The sequence below is a fragment of the Limulus polyphemus genome, unplaced genomic scaffold (genome assembly GCF_000517525.1).
Source record: "Limulus polyphemus unplaced genomic scaffold, Limulus_polyphemus-2.1.2 Scaffold804, whole genome shotgun sequence".
Lineage (NCBI taxonomy): Eukaryota > Metazoa > Arthropoda > Merostomata > Xiphosura > Limulidae > Limulus > Limulus polyphemus.
Window position 1 is genome coordinate 408,139 of NW_013666414.1, and position 5,676 is coordinate 413,814.

Here is a 5,676-nt window from a genome sequence, read left to right on the forward strand (position 1 = left end):
GTATTTAATTCGCTTTGAAATTTACTAATGTTTTCCATTTGTACTTCTTGCCACTGTTGTTGATTTTCTTGCAACTGTTAGAGACTTTCTTCCTGTTTCCTTTCTTATTCTAGTTGCCACTTCTGTAATCTCTCTTCTTGTTTCTTTTCTTTTTCCTCCAACAACTGCTGTAATTTTTCTTCTTGTTTCTTTTCTCGTTCTTCTTGTTTCTTTTCTTTTTCCTCCAACAACTGCTGTAATCTCTTTTCTTGTTTATCTTCTCGTTCTTCTTGTTTCTTTTCTTTTTCCTCCAACAACTGCTGTATTTTTTCTTCTTGTTTCTTTTCCTCCAACAACTGCTGTAATTTCTCTTCTTGTTTTTTTTCTTTTTCCTCCAACAACTCCTGTAATCTCTCTTCTTGTTTCTTTTGCTGTTCTTGTATTGCTGCCATCAAATCTGCTAAGCTGTAGTTTGATTTGCTGCTTTTCGTTTCCTTTTTTTTTTTCCGTCATTCTCTCTGACACCAATTTGTTACGTCTCTGGTCGTTAGTTAATTTTCCGTAAAAATTCTAGTAAACACTCGAGCATTCACAAACCTTCGAGAATATGACGTGTTACTAGCGTCACGTGACTTTCGCTGTCGTAACAACTGGTTTTTTCAATACCTGCTTTTGCTTCTCATTCCTACTTTACATTGTGGATGAAGTAGTCTTACTTTTATCCATCATTGCTTGAATTGTACAGATATGTCTTTTTTTTCCCCCTCTCTTTCACCAGTAATTGTTTGCTAAACCATGGACTTCCTTGTTACATGAATCTCTTCTTTCAGTTTAGGATTCTCGTTTTCATTTCTTTCTCTACATCTACATTTCTTCACCTCATATTTTACTCTTTTATTCATTCTCACGATTCACATTCATTTCGAGGCTTTCCATCATGACCTTTACTCAGACAACTTGAACATACCTGTTTTCAACTTGCCCTTGTTATCTTCCATTTTTTACCAGTTACCTTGGTTTCTTTGCTTCTGGAGTATACTTTGTCAGGATGCATTACTTCCTGACTCTTTCAATCTCTTCTCCAGGACCCCTGTCTCGTGCCTTTTCTTTGTGATTTGATTTTTTTGAGAGGTTTTTCTTATACATTGGCATTTTGAGCTGATACAGCTCTTCAGCAGTTATCTTTTCTCATTTTGGTTTCTTGCCCTTGTGACTATCATCATGTGTCCCATCAATTTTTTTCAATGTATACTACTTTATGGGGTTGCCCAATCTTTTGTACTTTTATTACTATCCTTCTTTGGGGGCTAGCTATCACAGGTCTTGGAAGTGATTCATTTCTGGAGCCATCCCTTGGCTCCAGTCATGTGGAGCTCTGCTCTTCAACTTTGCCCACTGGTGGACTCTCTTTGCTAAAACTTATTTACTTCCTCAGAAACCTTCTTGGGGTGTTTTTCCTGTACTTCTACTCATCACCTCATCTTGTTTCAATGGCCATGAAACAATTTCTCCTCCCCACTCTAGGGCTTTACTCCTGTCATTTTATCATTGGTCAAATAAATACCAGTGTGTCCCCACTTGACCCAGCTTTGGTCTTTCCTTGGTTCCCAATGATAGTTTCTCACTCTCCATTAGATATTCTCCACAATGATGGTCTGCCTGTCTTCCACATCCTTTTGTTTGTCTGTAATGTCAAACATTTGGTTCACAGTCCTTCCCTTCAAGCTGGCTAAAACACCATCGTGTTTCATTGGGTCTGTTAGGATTTTCCTTGGAGGTTATGTTTTGAGGCCTATTATTTCACTATTCTGTAGACAATTGCTTTCAACTTACTCCTTTCAACATTGGTTCCTCTGTCATGACCTCTACTTCAGGATTTGTTTGGTTTAGGTTGGCTGCTGAATTTCTCCATTTCAGTCTCAATCCTACCACCCTGTATTTTCTTCACTTAGAGGTTTTTCTTCATATGAGAAGTAGGCTAGACCTACTTTTTCAACTTTGTGATATGGTACTTTTGATACCAAGACTTTCACATTTCTTTCACTTCTTACATGAGCCCTTTTGGGGGGACTCTTCTCTTGAATCTCATTCCTCTAGGATGTGCCCTTACATGTCCTCTTTTGTGGTTTCTGGCTTGTTAATGTAGGAATATCTACAGATACTTTTTTTTCAACTTCTTGGAGCCCTCGTGGGTTTGGAAGTCAGTCTTTGGGCTTCTTCCTCTTACATATTTGTATTAAGCATATCACAGGTGGCACTTTGAGTTTGACACCAACCAGTTCTATAACCATGCATTTCCATTGCCTCTGTTCCAGGGGATTCAGTTTGGACTTCTTATCCTGCTTTGACATCTTATCTCCAGGAGATATTTCTCTGTCTCTACATTCTTGAGCTGGTGTCTACTTGTAGGCTTGTCATCATCATCTGTCTCATCTATCTTATCTTATGGTTCAGTCAGACACCTCTGTTGTTTCCTTCTTTCCCTTGACAGTGAGGCACTCACTCTCAGGACTCTGTGTTTTCCTAGTAATCAACTTTCTCTTTTGGGTCCACAGCCACTATGTTCAGTTGTTGATTCTATCATGGCTCGAAAGCTCAGACCCTGATGAAAGATTGAATATCTTGCCTAGGCCTGCACCCTTTCCATAGTGTGGTTCATCTATCCTCTGGTATTTTCAGTGGATTTTCTCCCACTATGGGCATCCTATCATCAGTGCCTTTTCATCTCCCCTTCACTTTCTTCTTCTACTCATTTAGTTTCCAGTCCCAGACTCTACAATTTGGCTGAGGGTGCTCTGAGTCTGGTGTGCTTCAATCTTCTTTTATATGCTTTGAAGACATTTTTTCCCTTTTGACAGCCATCATTCACTTTTGTCTTGGTCTCCTCATCCCATTATTTACCACAAGGACAGGTTCATCTTCCTGGACCTCCCCAAAATTTGGGTGATTATGTGTTTTCTCCATTCATCCTCCCTGAGCAGTCATTCTGACCCAGATTGCCTCCTTTGTTCTGTAAGGTCTGTTCCTTATTATCACATGGCTTCTCTTGCCTCAAACCATTGACATTTCCTGTGTGCGATCTTGTGGGTGGGGATATGTGGATCGTCTCCTTTGTTCTGTATGGTCTATTCATTATTATCTCATGGCTTCTCTTGCCTCAAACCATTGACATTTCCTGTATGTGATCTTGCAGGTGAGGATATGTGGATAACCATGACTCATTAGTGTCCCATTATTTACACCACAGGAAGGTTTCACCTACCTCAGCTTTCATTTCCCTCCAGTTGCCATTCTCCATTTTTTACAGTGGATCTGCTGATGAGTTTTTGTTGTTGTTTTTTTCCATTTTCAAGTATATCACAACCACATTATTCAACATATATATATATATATCTTATGTAGACAGTGTAACCCACCAAATGCCTGGTTGCCTCACATGGAATGCTTACCAAAAATCTGTATTGAGCATGGGAGTACAGAAGGTGTTAAGGCCATCTGCACTTGCTCAGTGCCACCTGAAAGAGAGAGGTTTTTCTGCAAGACTGCTTTGGTAGTGTCTATATATATATCTTCCAGGCCATTCTACACTTTAACAAAAAAAAAAAAAGACAACACCATGTGTGTGCCTGCCATCAAATCTGGCTTTCACATGCAGTATTAATCATGGTAACTCATTGTACTGTCTCTTAGTGTGGAACCTAATTTCAGGTGATTGTATCTTATGACAACAGTTCATGTACACCTCCAGTGTTCTCCTTAATGGAAAGTCCCCCCACCCCCATTTCTTCTAGTGGAGTACAAGAAAACATTTACTTCACCAGTTCCAAGCTGCTTGGGAAGCCGATATGGAGAGTTCCTCATCAAGCAGTGCAGTCAGACTGGTACAATACCTAGTGGATGCACCCTTTGTTTGGGAAGTTGAACTAGGATGTTAACTGGCAGTGCAGTACAGGGCACCCCACTATGTTATGAACCAAGCCATTCCCAGTATTTAGGTCTAGCTGAATGGGTCTTAGGCTCACCTCAGGATACAAGTCTGGGATGCTACTCCCTGTATCTGATTTTTGTGGTGAGAATGTGACATATTTCTTCAATATAGAATGGCCTAGCTTATAGCCATAGGCAAACTACACACTTTTGTTTTGCTATCTGCCTGTGCAGTAATAGACAATTGAATAATTTGCTATTCTGCCCAACTTAGTGACGCATTAACACTCAGCATAAGATTCTTCTGACATCTTTTGCTTTACCACCTATTGACTGAAGATCATTTCCTGCTTGAGATGGATGTGGTTCCCACAAATTGCTTGTCTTGTGGATGTCACACTCCATGGGCTTTCTGATGATGTTTTACAAAAGGAGCTCTTCTTTGTAATTTCTCTGCACTGGCCCCTCCAAATCATCAGTGTGAAGTTCTAGCTCGTAGTGATTCCAAGCGTTGTGTAGCATTTCTGAAGTTAACATTTTCCTTACCTGAAAATGTATTACAAATATATACTCTCCTCTCTGCACTACCTCCAACCCTTCCTTCCCACTTCTTGTGTATTTACTTTGCCTCATCAAGAACGAGCATGTGCTCGTGGTAATTACTGCACATAGTGGATGTATTGCCCTCTTATTGATGGAGGACTGTAGTCTAATGATGATTACATCATAGGCTGGCACAGTACACATTGTTATGTGTAAAGGTTGGGAGATTTGTTGAATACTTGTGATGTGTAGGAAATTACATAGAAACTTGCATCATGTAATAAATCTTGTGTTGGAGAGAGGTATTGATCTAAAGTACATTTTCTAGTAAGGAAAATGTTAACTTTCTAGGACTTTCCTGGAAAAAGAAATTTAACTACAGTTTTGAATATTTCTCTTTTGTGGCTTTCACTTGTGTTTTTCTTGTGCTTTGCTATTCTGGTTTGTATCTGCAAGATGCTTTTCTGGTTGACACTCTTATTATTCTAAGTCATTCTCCAGTCATCCCACCAAACATACTTGTCCTTTCAGCCGTGGGGGCATTATAATGTGATGGTCAATCTCAATATTTGTTGGTAAAAGAGTAGCCCAAGAGTTGGCAGTGGTTGATGATTACAAGTTGCCTTCCTTCTAGTTTTGCACTGCTAAATTAGGGATGGCTAGCGCAGATAGCCCTCATGCAGCTTTGTACAAAATTCAAAACAAAACAAAAACCTCATACCACTGATGCAATTATCTTTTCCATTTTTCTCTTAGTCTGAGATCCAAGACTTGCAAAAGCTTAATGTCAAATATTTTATGCACCTTTGATTTCCTTTTCTTAGGATCTTTGGGTTTTTCAGGTGCTTTAGACCTAGTTCCTTCTGTTTCCTGTCTATAATCCTCCTCTCTGAGCTGCTATTCTTGTTTCTTCTTTCAACATGACCTTTCATATTTTTTTACTAGAACAGTAAATTCTTAACCTCTTTTAAATAAAGTCTTTAAAAGTAGTTTAACCTGCTTATTCCTATCTCTTTTTTCGGAAAAGCAATAGATTTGCCTTAATTTAGAGCTCTGAGCCATCCCATTTCCACATGCAGAATTGTTTTCTTGATAGCTGGTTGGTGTAGTGGTAAGATTACATCGTCTGAAAATTGTTTTATACTTAGATTGTTTGTCAGTTGCCATGTGTTAGTACATTGGATTTTCTGAGGTTTGTTGTTGTTCATTTCAGCACACCGTTCGTTT

At 39.1% G+C, this 5,676-nt stretch overlaps 1 protein-coding gene across 1 annotated transcript in view; it reads left to right on the forward strand.

Annotated features, from left to right (window-relative positions):
* Positions 1 to 5,676, forward strand: part of LOC106460614 (neurofibromin-like) — a gene marked incomplete at its 3' end in the record, with an annotated part of 20,405 nt that overhangs the window by 4,958 nt on the left and 9,771 nt on the right. The gene's annotated exons all lie outside the window — the stretch shown is intronic.